The sequence below is a fragment of the Hyposmocoma kahamanoa genome, unplaced genomic scaffold (assembly GCF_003589595.1).
Source record: "Hyposmocoma kahamanoa isolate Upper Pololo Valley unplaced genomic scaffold, ASM358959v1 119, whole genome shotgun sequence".
NCBI lineage: Eukaryota > Metazoa > Arthropoda > Insecta > Lepidoptera > Cosmopterigidae > Hyposmocoma > Hyposmocoma kahamanoa.
The window spans coordinates 608,599-626,834 of record NW_020653409.1 but is presented as its reverse complement, the minus strand read 5'-3'; the positions used below and the strand labels follow the sequence as shown (position 1 = coordinate 626,834).

At 36.1% G+C, this 18,236-nt stretch overlaps 1 long non-coding RNA gene across 1 annotated transcript in view; it reads left to right on the top strand.

Annotated features, from left to right (window-relative positions):
• The window catches only part of LOC113240029, a 33,320-nt gene that overhangs the window by 11,533 nt on the left and 3,551 nt on the right, over positions 1 to 18,236 (top strand). The window contains exon 2 of the long non-coding RNA XR_003311230.1: positions 5,872 to 6,027. This is a non-coding gene — a long non-coding RNA (uncharacterized LOC113240029). The remainder of the gene's footprint in view (positions 1 to 5,871; positions 6,028 to 18,236) is intronic.

Sequence of the window (18,236 nt, the reverse complement as noted above, 5' to 3'; positions counted from 1 at the left end):
AATAGACAAAATTGTTTGATGAGTAATACTATCCCAGACAACCGTGACCATGGGACCTGTAAATAAATACATAAATATTAGACAACATCACAACATACGTTGCTCTGATCCCAAAGCAAGTAACTAAAGCAATTGTATTATGGACACAAGTGAATAAACACACAAACACGGAAACAAGAACGGTACCACAAATATCCAGGTCCGCGACAACATAGAAAAGTTATTTTTCTACATTGACCCGGCAGGAGATAAAACCAGGTACCTCAGAGATGGAGACACCATGAAAACCGGTATGCAAACCACTAGACCACGGAAGTCGTCAAAAGACCCCAAACCTTGGTTTTGAAAAAAAACAAATAAGCGAATTTAGATACGTAAAGTTAAATTGTTTCTTTCCTTAGCAACCATTGACTTACAAATAAATGGACGACGGGTCTAATACAAAAACCACTAAAAAAATGTCCCAAGTCAACCTATTTAAACGTAGTGACATTTCAAGGAATATGAAAAAGCTAAAACGTTGAATTTAAATTGTAATGTCATCGCAGTACTGTCTAATTTTGCTTGCTTCGCTGTCAGTCGAACAAAAGAAGACTAGAGCGTGAATGACGTTCTGTATACGATTTTAACACCCTATAAGTTCGGACACTTTTTAGCGCGGACCCGACGTCCATATAATTGTAAGTCAGTGTTAGCAACCATAAAAACGATCGATCTCAATTGAATGAAGAATGTATTAAAATAGAATCGTGTCGAATTTCTGCCGTCAAGCAGTAATGTGGTAATTACTGCTTTCCAGTTTTGAGAAGGGTGCCAGAAAATTGGCGCACATGGGACTTGTCAATTTGGATAGGAGACACACGACTTGCCGTTCCATCACTTGACATTTAAAAGAAATGTTTATCTGATTAGTTTTATAAAATAGTAGGCCGTTCTCAACTCTATATTTTTTTCAGTGTTTTTTAAGAGTTGCAAATTAGATGTCGATACAACTTGTCTATGTCTATAGATGTAATTTCACAAACTTTTGAGATTGGGGGTTTTTTTTAGAAAAAGTTATATTTATATTCTATTAAAAATGCATTTTCACATGCAATAATATAGTCCGCAATTGCCGTATTTGTAATTTTTTGTCGCTTGACTTACGATCTTACTTCGCTTTTAAAAGCGTACATCTTCCACTAACGCGTGTCGTCAATTGTTCTCCTCAAATCGACCAATTTAGCTTGAGCTTGCTTTTAAACAACCATTGCAATATACATATTAAATTGCAGATGAAATATAATTCCGTTTGTTTTGTAACTAGATGTTCTGCTGTTTTTCACACCATCGAATGGAACAGCCTCCCATTGTTAGAAATATTATTTTTGTTACAATAAGTACAGAATATTTTTGAAATATACGGAGACGTACACACAGGTCGCCTGGCGCTGTACTATTTCAGCTTTCTAATTTGAGATTTCAGCGCAAACGAGAGTTGATATTTAAAAGTGATATAAAGCCCATTTGCCTGATAAGTTGCCAGGGATGAATGGCCCTTATTTCGTCTCCATTTCTGGTCATATACTCGATGGTTGTTGCACTCGTTGACAATTATTACAAGTATGACTACATCGTGTAAGGGAAGTTGTTAAAAAATACTTAGTCCTCATTATTTATATAACGTAACTGCAAACATTACGGTGCAATAAAATTTGTAAATTATTAACGCAGACCGAAAGAACTTTACAACAGCGAGATAAACACCCGCGTTAATGCCCGATATTGTCGATTTATATGCACACGATTAAAGATCTTATCCGTATGTAGACCAACGCAAAAAGTCGCATTTTGATTAAACTCCACTATCACGGACATAAAATTATATAAACCAACTTACGCTTTCACCGCAACAAACTCTTTACACGCATAAATTATAATTGTGATTTTATTTTGCATACGTAAAAATAAGATGGTAAAATAACAATTCGTATATTTGCCAGTTGAAAAACGTCTTGTGTTATTAATTTTAAATGTGAATTGTTTTTGTTGAAATGCAAATGTAAGTTTGCGAAATTCTTGAATAATTGCTCCATATTCAATTGAAAACTAGTAGGCCCTTTCAAGGCAAGACTGCTAAGAGCACGACAATTGAAGAAATCAGTCTAGTGCGCATCTGTTACTTAACGTTGGGTTCCGTTTCAATTATAGTAATTGAATTTCGTCTTTAAGGCGAGGTATTCCAATGCGAGCTTTGCTGCATTATAGGTGTAGGGGACATTACCTATTTTTAATTATTTGGTGTACGGATTCCTGTCGTTCATGTTGGATTTAAAAAATAATAAATATTTCTAATCTTATTAAACTCTTATAATAATAAAATAATAACCTCATATTTGACCGCAGAATCCTACAAGTGACAATGCGGGTTTTAAAGGTAACATACCCGATTGGATACCTTGGAATAACACTAGCCTTTACCTGCACCTTTCTTTCATTACCATTATGCCCCTCCCTTTTAACATCTTAACATTCCGAGCTCATCTATGGACAGTACTGACACCGTATCTATTTCTTATTTCGTTTTTCCTATCCATGATAGTCGCAACGTCATTCAAAGTCTTAAATCGCAAAGATCCGATGGGCACTGTTACGGTCCCTGTCACCCTGCGACAAAAGTTGACAACTTGACAAGTCGTTATCCTTCAAAACCGGAAAGCTGAATAGGTAACGTGGCAGTGCTTTCCTGGTCGAACTCTTTCATAAGGAACTCTACTGCTACTATATATAGGATTACTTGTAAAATACTGACAACCTCCCAGGATACTAATATAGTTTATTATTAATAGGTATACTATATAACAACTTTTGTTTCCTGACTTTTCATAAAACGTAAAAAAAAATACCAAAAAATAAACTTTGTATGAAATTTTGTACTGTCGGACAGTTTTTAGATCTAGATTTGGTAGTAAAGTAAGAAGTTCAATCGTGCAAGAGCGTGCTCCTCGACGATCCCCACTCACTCCTATTGTTACCGCACAGTGTTATCACCATTTAGTGCGATCTATTTATTTATTCTTATTTTTGTATGAAAGTAAAACTAGATATATTTTTTAAAGTCATGGAGCAAATTTGGTGTTTGTAATATTAGTAATATAGTCCTGCGAGGTTATTAATATTTTAAAAATAGCCCCGTACATATTCCTTCTCTTTATTCTACCAGGAATGAAACTCGGGACCTCATGAAAGGTGTCAAATTGCCAAACCGCTGAGTTACTGAAGGTTGTTATAATAAAACTTTCCACAATCACTTCTTTGGTCATCCAATGCTCTGATTTCACAAATTCCAACGTGTTCTCGATAAAGTTTGAGGTAATCATGTCAGAACCCCTGCATTACGGCAAGTACAGTCGACAAAAAGAAAATTGGATATCCATTTTGACAGAAGGCCCAAAATGTCGAGCACATTTGATCGAGTCACAAGTCACTGACTTTAGCGAGTTGAAAAACTTTATAGTCTGTCTTTTTTGAAGACGGAGTAAAGTTACATTTGCAGGGTTACCAATTGTCATAAAATTTTAAATAGTCATATACAGCAACTGTCGACAGTTTTATCGATAGATTGTGAAAGAAGGTAACATTTTGGGAAAAATTGTGAATGTTACCACGTTCTAATGGTTACTAATTACGTCTACTAGTTTCGAAATAAATTTTAATTCATATACATTTTACGACAGCTGAACTTTTATATATTTGAATAAAAATGAAAAACTTTGAAATCTCCTCTTTGTATTTCTTAATAATATATATGTAGTGTATGTGTGTATAAACTTACAAAAATAAATAATCCAAATCAACTGTAGTTACACGAGTAATGGGTGAAAGATGATTCAAATATATATCCATTTATTGCATAAGCGTGACCAATATTCAGTCGATAGTCGATAGAGTATTTATCGACTGCAATCACTAGCTGCTTGCAAGCAGACAACACTTTTGCGCCAACTGTCATTTTACTCCATTTTCAAAAAGACAGACTATAGTTTGAGGATATAATTAAAATTTTGTCGTTATTATTATTATTCATCATCACATAATCATTCTTCTTTTCGCAAATGTAATACTTTTGTGATAACGAGTGGGACATTTTTCTCAGCTGTGAAAATCGAACAGTCGTGACGACACAAACCAATCGTCGTATGTCTACCTTCTTTTTTATTTAAATATAACTCTTTGGTAAATCCAGATTGACTCGAGGTACGCTCGATGTGAATACCAAAACTGTAAATACGTTACCCTGAAAAATTGGCCTAGTTATGCCAATAGAAGAAGACGGTCAAGGTCCAGGATTTCTTTGGTAGACCATTCTAGCCATATACAAGCAATTCTCAAATAAAAATCTATTATAAATTTTGAGGCGTTTACATAGGACCCAAATGTATCGAAGCCATTAATTCTTAATCGTCCTGAATCTACAAAAAAGTGACACACGGATGAATAAGATTTTCGAATAATGATTACTTTCTTATGACTGTCCAATCCTCTTGTGTCCAAGAATTCAGTTCACTCTGATATATCTCAGAGGATGAAGATATCTCAATGGATGTAAATCCTCCGATATATCCGTCATGCCAGATCAAAGCTCACGCTTTTGGTAGCAAGACTCAAGACTAACGTAATAAGAATAAAGTGCCAGACAATTACTAGTTTTCTGATCTCAAATTAGGCAATTCCCTGTGCTGTAAACACCAGAAGTACAAAAGTAATGAAATTTACTTCAGGGCAAAAATAATTTAGAAAATCTAATTTCCCAAATTGTCCCTAACAAGGTTGTTGCGAATGTCAACATCAGCATAAATTAAAGTATCCGCATCTGCATCAGCCTCAGCAATGATTGATGCTGATATTCATTTCGGCTATTCGCGTCGTGACATTAATTTACTAACCATCCAGAAACAGATTGCAAGCCCAAAGAGAAGCTCAGCAGTCGTTCTTATCTTTGAAATGTCAGTATGATTAACCTTGGCAGACTGATTGATAAAGATCTATATATTTTTCACGACTTTTTAATAGATAAAATCAGCATCTGCATCTACTGATGTGTAAAAAACCAGCATCAGCAACCCTGGTCCCAATACCGAGAATCATAACCAAGATTTCTTCATTTACTTCATCTAGTGTTCACAGTGTTTGTGTAGATACTGAGGCTGAGGAGAGATTTGGAATCGTTTCTCTTTTCACTCAAAGCACTGGTTTAATTGTCCATCTCGTGTTACGTTTACTGTTACTAACTGTACCGCTGCTACAGTTTTGGACGGCCAGTTTTTTATAATTACCTGCAGTGGAGCACGCTCCTCGCTATTGCGGTACAATTTTATTTATTTAATTTTTAACACCTTTTTAAATATTTTTAAAACCGAGAAATTATTTACAATTCATGTTTAAAGTGCCTTCTGGTGTTGCAAAGTGAAGCGTGTGTTTTTTGTTAATTTTTATTATCGCCCGATGGCAGTTGTTCGTCAGTGCTTTAACAAGGACGTTAACTTGGACTTTCGTTTTTTTGTGGTCTATTTGTGTGGCCGACTCTACTTCTTTCGTTCTTATTTGTAATGTACGTTTGACAACACAAAGTAGTATAATTTACCCATTTTTAAACAACCTCATAGGGCAAAGGTTTCCTGTGGTAATAGTGGATTTTTTTTAGACGACCTGTTGATGCAAGAGTAATTTTTTTTTAAAATGCGTTTATTTCTCAAACCATTCAAAATTCCTAATCCCAAAAAAATTGTGGTCCTGTTTTCATCGTGTAATAAAAAGTTTCCTAATGTATTACAAATTTTAAAATTTGTCTCTGACATCATTCACCCAAAACTGCTTTTCCAAAATTTTCAGAATCACAAAATGTCTCAAAATTGCAAGACGACATACACAGCAGCAACGACGAGGGATGCAAACAACAACACCTTATACCATGGTGCGGTGGCCCAGGGATACGGAGGTAGGGGGTACTCGCCCCCCACAGTTACCACCAATGGAAATTACCATCAGGTATGTCACTTTTTACCTTTTAAAAAAAAAAGTCATTAGAGATACACGAAACAAAAAATGATATAGCAAAGGAGATACATAACTAAAAACAAATAAAATCAGATTAGTAAAAACCTTAAAACAAGGCATAAATGCAAAAAATAATATACATGTACAATAAACTGCCAATTAGTGTATCTGACTTAGAAATGGCTGCATTCAAGCAAAAAGAAAACTTCAAATATCGCGGTTTTTTACAGAATGAACGAATTTATGGATTCAAATATTCATTTTCTTAAAAAGTCATGATGACTTGTACTTTGTATTTTTATTTATAATTTAAGTTTGTATTTCTTGTAAATTAGAATAACCTAAGGCAATGTACTGTGTTGTCTAGGTGAATAGATATTTTGAATATGACTGTCAACATTTTTGAATTTGAATAATTTACATCTGCATATTGCCAACATCTTCTTAAAGGACAGGAAATAGACAAAGTCAAAGATTATTTATTCCATAGGTAAAATAAATTTACACTTGAAAACGTCACATTTGTCTGCTCGTTCACTACGCTGACCTCCCTGAGAAGAACGAGCTAGAAACTCTAGGGATTGCTCTTTTCAAATAAACTTAAATGCTATGGAATACACTTTGAATCAAATTTGTGTGGAATCTGGAGCCATGTCGTCTTTCCATACATCTTTATCTAACACGTTGTCTTCAATTTTGTAATATGATTTTTCGATCAAAATATTTTTAATGTACTTTTTAAACTTAGGAAATGATAAACTTAATATATGCTCCGGAATCTTATTGTAAAAACGTATACAGTTCCCCATAAAAGAGTTGTTTGCCTTGGTTAAACGAAATCGTGGTACCATGAGTTTGGAATGAGCTCTAAGGTTAATATTATGGATATCTTCTTTCTTATTGAAATTATGTATATTTTTACGGGCATATAAAATATTTGAGTAAATGTACTGTGATGCCACAGTCATGATACCAGTCTCCTTAAACTTTTCTCTGAGAGAAACCCGAGAGCCTAGACGGTACACAGAACGAATCGCTCGTTTTTGTAATACAAATATGGTTTGAATATCTGCCGCTTTACCCCACATGAGAATCCCGTAGGACATTATACTATGGAAGTAACTAAAGTAAACTAGTCTAGCAGAGCTAACATCGGTAAGCTCACGCATTCTGCGGACTGCGTATGCAGCGGAGCTTAATCTACTGGCCAGGGAAGATATATGTGGAAACCATTGAAGTTTACTATCTAAGGTCACTCCCAAGAAGACTGCCTTATTAACAAAGTCTAACTTATCTCCGTTTATTTCTATACTTGGACTAGTCGATTTTACGTTAGGTAATTCAAATTTAACACATTTTGTCTTCTTGGCAGACTGTTGTCAAACCCGCTGGCCCAATTCTTTTACCTTCCTTTTTCAACCCAACTACACCTAATGCATTCATTAGGTTTGTCTTGTTTAATTGAACTTTTGCAATACATTCCACCTCCTACGTTAACAAAGTATCGTTTATCTTTTAGCAGTAGAGCTCCTTGTGAAAGGGTTCATCCAGGGAAGTATTGCCACCCATTCTATTTCTACCCCCAAGCAGTTATGTGGGAATTACTGAGTTTCGGTTTTGAAGGATAAGGGTGCTGGTGAAATTACAGGCACATGAGACTTTTCAACTTATGTCGTAGGATGACGGGCGCAGTGGTTGTGTCCCTCAGCTCTTTGTGTTCGTCCACCACTTTGCAACATAAAATAAATCTGTTGCTCTTACATAGTGCCCATCTCATCAATTGCCTGTTCGACTTTATACTTCGATGCAAAGGTCACGTCAAATAGCGATAATAGCCTGATAGGAGTCAATGGTTCTAATCCCTTTGTAGATAAGCTGCAGAGCAGTGCTTGAACACCGCCGTAAAGTTGCTTATCAGTATTTTACTGGATATATCACGAAGAGTGTACAATGGCATTACACGATTTAATTCCGCCGTCCCCTTTCCATCACCGGGGGACTAGGTGTAGGCATGGTTTCCTTTCCACCCCTATGTTGTGGATATACCAAAGATTCGCACAAAGCGTTACGCTTCCATATTGATATGACGAACGCCTATGGAGTGGATTTCCCTGCCTGCAGACTTGTTCCCTGAACATTACAACTTGGAAAGGCGAGAGTGAATAGGCGTTATTTAGGTGTACATGCTCCATCATCACTTTCCATTAGGTGAGATGGAGGTGAAATGCGCACTTACATTTTATAAAAAAAAAGCCTGCACGGGCTCACAGCGCAGGATAGCGTGAAACTGGCGCGTCTTGGAGTGCACGGTTGCGCGGGCACCTTATAAGCGCAATCTCGCGTTCTTTCCCTTTTCTTTCCAACGTCTTTACACGTTTACTCAATTGCTGTATCACGCACGATAGAGTGTCTGTATAAAGCTCGCTACTCCAGAGATAGAAAGCCAAGCTACTCCGCACACTCTCTGAAAATCATTAAATTACCACGTACAATACCTATGCGTGCTATAATCCTGTTAGCATACCATTCTAAATTAATGACTAAAGTAAAAAAAACAATTTCAATACATGAGTTATTCATTAGGTGATTAGAAACGAGCGATCAGTGGTGCGTATATCCGAGCACCGGACAAACAGACCGACTGACGCAATCTTTCCGTGTCAATACAGCTGGCTGATTTATTCGTGCAGATTTGTTGTTTCACTGTCTGGTCTGGACCGTCTATTATTATTTCTGTGAGGAAAATGGCGTAGTGGCTAGGGTAAAAGATGCTTCGATGGTTTGGTCATGCAGAATAGATGTTAGCAGATTGACAGCACTAATTTATGCAGGGTGTAGTCGCGAAGTATGCCCGGGCGATTATTCTGTATATATAAGAAATATCAAGAACCTTTAAACTGAAATCGAAAGTGCGTTATCTAATAAGTTAAAAAGTTAATTCTTACAAAATCTCGAAATTCTTGTCCTTTAGGTTTATAAAAAAAAAGTATTTGATTCTTGCTGTAAAATTAATATTTCATATGAAATTAAAATTAAATCGCTACTAAAGCCGAAATATTGATTGGTCTATTTAAATAAAAAAAATATAGAAATGCCCCCAAAATCATTCCGGGTCCCAAGTTTTATAATCAAACACGTCTTTTGCTTTAAATCAACACATTTAACAAAAATAACCTTTGACCTTTAAACATTCGATCAAATAAAATATGTTGTTGCTAAATTAAAGTTATACCGTGGTAAAAACACGACAAATAAATTTAAAAACTGTATTATTATTCATGTTCCAACCAAAAAAATCATTCCCTCACACTTTTACCTTCACTAGATTTGCGAAGGTACTTTTAATCTTTAGTAAATGCATTGTATTGTAAGTTTATGAAAGTTGTCAGCACTATAAACGTTTCAAAATGACGAAATTCAACTTGTCGTGTTTGTAACAAGTTTCTACTACGAAAAAATTTAATTTAAAACTCTAAAGGCGCATTTATTCAACACAAATTTGATCGCGCTCACCCCGCGCGGCCGGAGAGCGGAGTCCGCGTGCGTCTAACTGTCATGGCAAAATACGCTCTATTTTTATTATTATTATTTCTTCTGAGTGTTCGATCTTTGTATTAATAAATATAACAAACTAGTGGAGTGATTTCACAAAAAATAATTGAATATCAATTCAATAAAAATTTAAAACACGCTCTATTTGTTTAGCTCTTACGTTTTCATTTAAATGAGCGTTCCGGGCACGCGGGCTAGTCAGGCTGGAATTTAAATATTGTTGTAAAAATAAATAGAATTCAGACTCGCCATTAATGTACATGAAGGCGTGGTAACTGGGCGGTCGCCGCGCGGCGGCCGCGCGGTAACTTTTTTCTCGTGTAACTGGGCGCTAAAAAGTTACATTTTTAAAAGTAAAGTAAGTTTATATCGCAATTTTTTCTTGGTTTATTTTAATTTCCTCATTCCCTCACCCTCAAATGTTCTGTCTGCCCCATACATCTTCTTAAAAGTCATTTATTTTGGGGACCGCTATATCATCATAAACTATTTACAATAAGTACTATGAAACTGACAAAAAATTAGTAAAAAATCCTTCTTAAACATTTTCATAAATATCGAAAGCATTCGTTTTAAAAATAAAACTAGAAATATTTAAAATTGTAACGTTTTATGCTCATCAACATTTAATTGACTTTAAGAGGTAACAATAAGTTTACAGATAATAATCTCAGGACAGAATACTAAAAAACCGACTATTCTGCCTCCCTTAGAGGTCGAATATTTTCTTCAAATTGAAGTGGGACCACTCCTGGGGTAGCATCTTTCCAACAAAAAAAGAATCATCAAAATCGGTTCACAAATGCTGAATCATCGCGTAACATACATACAAAAACAGAAACATACGGTCGAATTGAGAATCTCCTTCTTTTTTTAAGTCGGTTAACAAAAGTGCTATAAACAACGTATTAAAACTATTTTTATTTAATTAAAAACGAAGTGACGTTTATTTTTAAGTAAGTACAAAATGTTGTATTCGAAGCAGTTGTTTGAAACTAAAGACTGGTCATATTTTTTGATATCTCATATATTAACGGAATAAACGGTTGGATACACTTAACGATTACACCCTGTAGACAGATAGACCATAACTTACATGTCTCGATCAGATGGGGGATGTTTTTAAAAAAGGCCACGTAAAAAGTACTGACTGGTATGTATGAAGAGATCATCGAATATATAACCAGAAATAAAGACGAAATGTCATTTTTTTTAATTCTGCCATATCGTAACGAATTTGAAACAATTGACGAGTATCGTACATTTGACGGGTGTCGTCAATTGTTTCACTTCAAATCGACCAGTTTAGCTTTGCTATAATGGACGGAAATTTAAAAATTGCATAATATGTAATTACCGATGAAATGTGGGTCCGTTTGTTTTGTAATTAGATATTTTGCCGTTTTTCTCGTAGCACCGAATGGAACAGCCCCCATAGTTAGAGATATTGTCTTTATTACTATAAATACGGAATATTTTTAGGATATACGAAGATGTACACGCAGGTCAGTCGTTAGCACTGTACTGTTTCAGCTTTCTAATTTGTGATTTCAGCGCAAACGAGAGTTGATATTTAAAAGTGATATCAGTACCATTTGACTGATGAGTTGGATGGATGGCCCTTATTTCGTCTCTGTTTCTGGTTATATTCTCGATGGAAGAGACTCATGCGAGTGATAGAGGCGGAAAAGATTTGTCAAGAACGTTGCAAATGAAGGTTCACCGCCTACCCCAACATATGTATGGGTGTGTGTATGTATCACAGAACAATAAACACAGTAGAAGTGCTACGCTCAGGCCGCCATTTTTACTTTATATGTTATGATCGTGTAAATCATTTCGCCCAAACCCTCGAAAATCGTATAAAAATACCTTATTTTGCTACTTTGTAGTGCAAAACGATATGCCAACAGGGTAAAGCTTAAATTATATTAACAGTCCAGAACTTATTATACAAAACGACCAAGATTTCATAGTGTTTCAAATTATGATCGATGGGTTTTTGGCGGTTCTGATAGTAATCGAGACTTACAAGTACTTCCATTGTTTTTATTCTTTCGTGGTATGTATGTATTTTGATTACAACATAATAAAAATATAATAAACATATGCATTGAAAGGGATAAAACGTTTGGAGGAGCTAAAGCCTATACCCAACATTGTGTGATACAGGTCTCAATTAAATAAATTAATACGTAGCAGTAAAGCTCCTTGTGAAAGAGTTCATCCAAAGAAGTACTGCCACCTTACCTACCTCTGCTACCAAACAGCAATGCGAGCTTTACTGCGTTCATAGGCACATGGGACTTGTCAAGTTATGTCTCTGGGTGCCGGGCGTAATGGCAGTGCCCTTTGTGGTTTAAAGCTCTGAGTAACACTGCGACTGTTATGAATAGGCATGTCGCTTACCACCAGTCACATGTCTTGTACGTCCCGGTACTTGGTACTACAAAAAAAACATAGGTTAGCAATTAGTACGTTTTTTTATTTAAAAGCAACGTCCTGGCCATTCAAATGGCCTGGATATAGCTGTGCACAAATGTATACATATTGAACACTTTTACTTCCATTTGGGGTAGGCAGAGGTTATCAATCACCAATTTGCACGAACCTGACAAACCTTCAGCTTCGCTTACATTCGTCAATCTTTTCATACCAGCCATGTAAAGAACATTCTCCATTCGATCTGAAAGCGTCATTTTTGACCGTCCTCATCCAATGTTACCTTCTACCTTGACTCTATGTCCTATCTTCTTCATCCAACTCTACTTTCATAAAACCAAAGCAAAATAATTATTCCGCTTCCACATTTATACGGCGAACGGCTATACAGTGGAATTCCCTGCCCGCAGACTTGTTCCCTGAACGATATAACTTGGGCCTTTTAAAGGCGAGAGTGAATAGGCATTATTTAGATGTACCTGCTCCATCGTCGACCTCATCGTCACTTTCCATTTTCAAATTGTCACCATTAAAATAGATGTGTTACAAAATAAAAAATATTCGACGAAAAGATTTTAATCAACATTTTTACGACAATCCCAAAGGCAAGCCTGAATCGTGGATTTTCAGACATCCTATTTACATACATTACATACAGGTATTTCAGATTATTTAAATAATTCAATCTAGAAACGGAGAGCGGTGATTGTCTATTGGGAGATGGGGGGGTTTGTCAATTGAAATTTGGATAGTTCGAATCCCGTGGCGTAAAAAACATATAATAATAACGCACACATTCAACCCCGCCCGAGGGAAACCAAATATACCGGGTGCCATATGCACACACATAGACAACCACCAAAGTACACCCAAATTCACGAGAGTAATAAATGAAGGCCATACAAATATTTCTACTGACCCGGGAATCGATCATATCATATAAAGCATGGTAACCGTCCGGCCACGAAGGCAGTTAAAATTTCAATTTTTATTATTAAAAAAAACTGACTCATAAGTGAACCCCGCTTTCGCTGTATTCGTTACTGTGGTCTCTTCAAGGATAACTGAAATGACATGGAAGGCCTCGTCAAAACGAATCATATGAACCCAAACACAAGTGTACAACAGCTACCAGCTGTTGTACACTGTTGAGGGGTTCCACTCATCTGTCTGCCATTTCCATCATCCGATCAGCTCTAGGTACCATAACATTTTACAAAGAACTGCTGCTAATTAATGCTGATATTCAGGTTGTAAAGGACAATGGCAAACTCCCATATAAATTTGCATTAACATAATTTGTGTACGTCTGTTTATGAAAAATATGTAAAAATATAGAGTTGAATTTTCTGAACAAATTTTGTTTTGGGTTTACTATTCTGACAGGAATTAAAGATGTTCCAGTTTGAAGTTTCGGAGGTTATGTGTTACGTAATAGAATAAAATATATTCGGTGTTATCATATCAAAATAAACTACAGAAGCCTTAAACAGAGTTAATAGGAGCTGAATGGTGCCTTGGGTTTGTGACGTGATGAAAGCTCAGAGGAAATTATTTTTTATACTGGTATGGTCAATAGGTAGAAGTTAAGGTATAAAAAAAATTGAGTTAATTAATAACATACCACAAATGATTGCATCGGTAATTCAAACAAATTATTTTTTATGAAACGTGCCATCTATCCCTGGTTTTGGGAACTTTTTGTCAGTTTTACCATTTACTCGCGTGACATTTTGAAGAAGTTACTGATTTTATTTGTTATAATGAAGTAGTTAATATTTATAAGTTTATTACAAATTGGTCGAATCAGTACATTTGATATTACGTAAACTAAATGTGGATCAAATGCATACATACGTATGTACTGTAATTCCCATTTTAGCGACTAGATGTCGCTCGACTTAAGGAACCAAGAAACTAATAGTTGTATATGTCAGTCCGGTTACATACTAACTAGAGTCGTCACCAAATAACATCGTGTATATAACCAGAAATAGAGCCGAAATGTCATTTAATTTATTTGAAAACTATTCTGCCATATCATTACTGTGACAACTGCGCTCCGATTGGCTAGCCCGAGTTCGAAACAATTGACGGGTGTCGTCAAGGGGGTCGTCAACTGTTTCACTTCAAATCGACCATTTAACTTCAGCTTTGCTATAATAGACGAAAATTGCAAAATTGCATATTTAATATTTAATTACCGATGAAATGTGATTCCGTTTGTTTTGTAATTAGATGTTTTGCTGTTTTTTCCACACCACTGAATAGAACAGCAAGGCATTGTTTGAGATATTATCTTTATTACAATAAATACAGAATATTTCTTGGAATATACGGAGACGTACACACAGGTCAGTAGTTGGCCTGTCTATATTTCAGTGCAAACGAGAGTTGATATTTATTAGAGCTGTATCGCTAATGTGTTACCAGGAATATATGGCCCTTATTTCGTCTCTATTTCTGGTTATATACTCGATGCCAAATAAGAAGAAAAAGAAATCACCAAATTTGATAGCTAAAGAAGGCGATAGCTTGGAATGATAACGCATAGAATGATAGTTTCATATCAAACGAACTGTCACAAGTGAGGCAAAAATCAAATTCATGTAGGCTAGTTTTAGTAGTAGGTTCATTTTCGGTTTTAGTGAATATTTATATAAAAATACAAGTTGAAACGCGTTACTTCCTAGTGGAATGTGATGTTAGTATCTGTTTTATGTTTGTCTGACGTATTTTTACACTGATTTACCGCACATTTTGTCATTTTTAACTAAAATTCTTGATCTGTTCGCGGTGCAAGTTGACCTCGAGCACTGACGGCCCGCCCGCTCGTGTAGGCCCTTTGGGAGCGCTTCAATTTGCCTCACTTACCGTGTGCGGACTAGATTTCTATGCGTTATTATTCTAAGGGCGATAGTATATAACTTTATTGTATTAACAATAAATCAGCGAAACAATAAACAAACAACGAGTAATATAATTTGAGTTTTAAAAAATACATAAATTTTATTGAAACATTATATAATATGATAAAACATATTTGAAGTATTGTTTTCGCGCGAATTCCAAAATAAAATGCAATTTTGAGTTACTCCGAAACATCCTGAAAACAGTTACGCCCTCAATCTATTTTTTCTTAAATAATAGTGTTGTAAGCAATTAATCGCCGAATTTCACCGAGTCAATTCGATTTCTCGGAGAAAATATTGACTTATATAGTTGTTTTATTGATAAACATACTTATTTACACTAAATTCTCGTAATAAACCAGTTGTGAACATTATAAAATCAAAATCAAAAGAATTGGATACAATTCATCGGAATGTGGGACAATTTTACGAAAATAAGAGGAATTGCTACAAAATTGCAAGGAATTCTGTAAATGAATTGCTTTTAACTAAATTGCACGACTTGACCTTTTAGGCCCTCTGAACAACAATGAACCGAAAAATAATCTAAACAATCACAAACTTAAAATTTTGAATCCATTTCTCGTATAAATCGTATAATATGATTACCGATATGATTAGTCCACATCTCTATTCGCGTCACGATAACAAGTGTCAAATTTGGCCTCTTATCTGGTTACGACTTATTAGATTTTCTTTTAAATATGATTTCATTTCCAGACCACTATTATAATTTGAAAAACCTAATGAATATTTTATTCAAACTTGTAATTAAGGCATTTGAAGAGGCTAACGAATTCTTCTAACTATGATTTTACCATTGTTCTTTGTGATCTTCATGAAATCATCATTGTGCAGATAAAGTCAAAGACGAAATGCAAATAGATACAGAAATGTCATCGTTATATTATTTAATCAAATACAAAATCACGAGTACGTAAATTGACATTCACTCTTCCGACATCCGTCCGAAACAATTACTGTCAAATAAGTAATATTCGACAAAATTAAAAGACAAGTATCCAGTATGAAGCTTCATTCGCATCACGCGTCTTTTCATTTGTTCAAGTATTGCTTATTTGACAGTAATCGTTTCGGACGGATGTCAGACGGAGACCGAGAGTAGACCCCCTGAGAAGAGTTTAATTAACTACAGATTTCCATTAACCGTATTAATCAAAGTCAGGTTTTATTCCTTTATCTTTCAAAATTCGTATTACTTAACTGTAATTCCCGTAGAATTTGTAAACATCAAAATAAATTTATTTAACTTACAACATTATTGTAATATATTTTTTGTGTATTTTTGTATGGTACGTGATTTTTTTTATGACACCAAGTGACGGGACGAGCAAGTCGTGGTCCTGGTTGTAAGCGACACGCCTGTTCGTAACAATTGCAGTGTCACTCAGAGCTTTAAATCGCAAAGATCCGAGAAGCACTTTCAGTGCGCCCGTCATCTGAGAATTTCCTTTTTGCATTTTTATGGTAAGCTTTTCAAAAAGTCTGTGAATGCTGATATTCACATTAAGAAAAGTAAAATAATGTTTCCTTTAAATAAAATTGGAAAAAAATCTTAAGCATTAAGGGAAAATCATTGGGACATTATGAGAAGTATCCCATGGGAAGTATCCCATAATGTCCCATTGATTTTTTTTCACCTGTATATTGGATCATGTACCCTTGCAATGTTCAACCGTGGCCGAACGGTTACCATGCTATTCTGCCATGCAGAGGTCCCAGACTCGATTCCCGGGTCGAGAGAAATATTTGTAGGGCCTACACTTATTTCTCTCGTAAGTTTGAATGTAATTTGAAGTTGTCTACGTGTGTGTCCATTGCACCCGCGATACAGGGTTTCCTGGGCCATAAAAAAAAAACAAATTCCCCTAACACGCTGCCTACGTTTGCGTGAACACATTAAAATTAACCCAACACACCAATGAAAAATAACTTTTTACAATTCTTTGCTGCAACTAGTCTAGTCAAATGATGTGATCATTGATCATCTCGATGAATACTGTTCGATGAATGATGTCGCTGTTTTAACTTTAGTTACCGAAAATCTACTCAAAAGCAATATTAACTTTCTTCATACGGTCATACCACGGTTTTTCCTGCCAACTGAACGCTAGCCGCATCTCCCGGCATGCAGCCCTCAACGACATCCACGATCAACGGGCCCGCTGTCCAAACGCAGCAGTCCGGCATAAAAGGGTAAGGGTGCTGGTGAAATTACTGCACATGGGACTTGTCAACTTATGTCTCGGGTGACGGGCGCAATGGCAGTGCCCCCCAGATCTTTGCGATTTAAAGCTCCGAGTGGCACTGCAACTGTTACAGGCGTGTAGCTTACCACCAAGCCCACGACTTGTTAGTCCCGTCACTTGATATTTAAAAAAAACGCAAATACTCAAACGGAATGCCTTCCTTCCTTAGAGTATGGGCCGGGCACTGGTGTGGGAGCCACGTGTGCCGACACCACCACACACACCAGCAAGAGGGCTGGTTCCGCAGATGAGCTGGCGGAAAAAATAAAGAGTAATAAGTACCAGAACCTCGGCTCCGACTACCTATTTACAGCCTTTGGAGTCGATGTCCTTGGACTGTGGGAACAGGTGTCCTTTGTCTGTACAGTGCCACTCAAGAGCTTTAAATCGTGAAGATCTGAGGGGGACTGCCACTGGGCCCGTCACCCTGCGACATAAGTTGACAAGTCCCATGTGCCTGTAATTTCACCAGCACCTTAACCCTTCAAAACATGTACACAAACAGTAACGCTGGAGTTACTGCTTGCCGGCAGAAATAGGTAAGGCAGTACTTCCCTGCACGAACTCTTTCACAAGGAGATATACTACTACTGAAAAGCATAGCTATACAAAGAGGGAACGCTGCCAACATCTTGGGCACCTTGCCGCGGGGACTCAATTTTATTCCTATAATTAAATCCTACTATTAGTTTCTAGTATTTAAACTTTTATTGCACCTTATCTGTTATTATATTTTTTAACTTATTGTCTAATAAATAAAATTACTGCCTTCATAATGTCGAAGAACACGATCGATAATTGCACCAATTCTTGTCCTTCCTTTTTAAAAACAAGTTCCTATACGAAAATTGCATAATATCACAAAGTCCTATATTATCATTACAAATTACACTTGAGACAAGGGTCTTCGGAGAGTTATAGCACAGTTTTACGCGAAGTCCTTTGCTATCTTCACCTGCACTATCAAGATTTGGGCCTTCGCAGCCATCTCTTGGTATTATAACATCGTTTCTGAAGTCCCTAA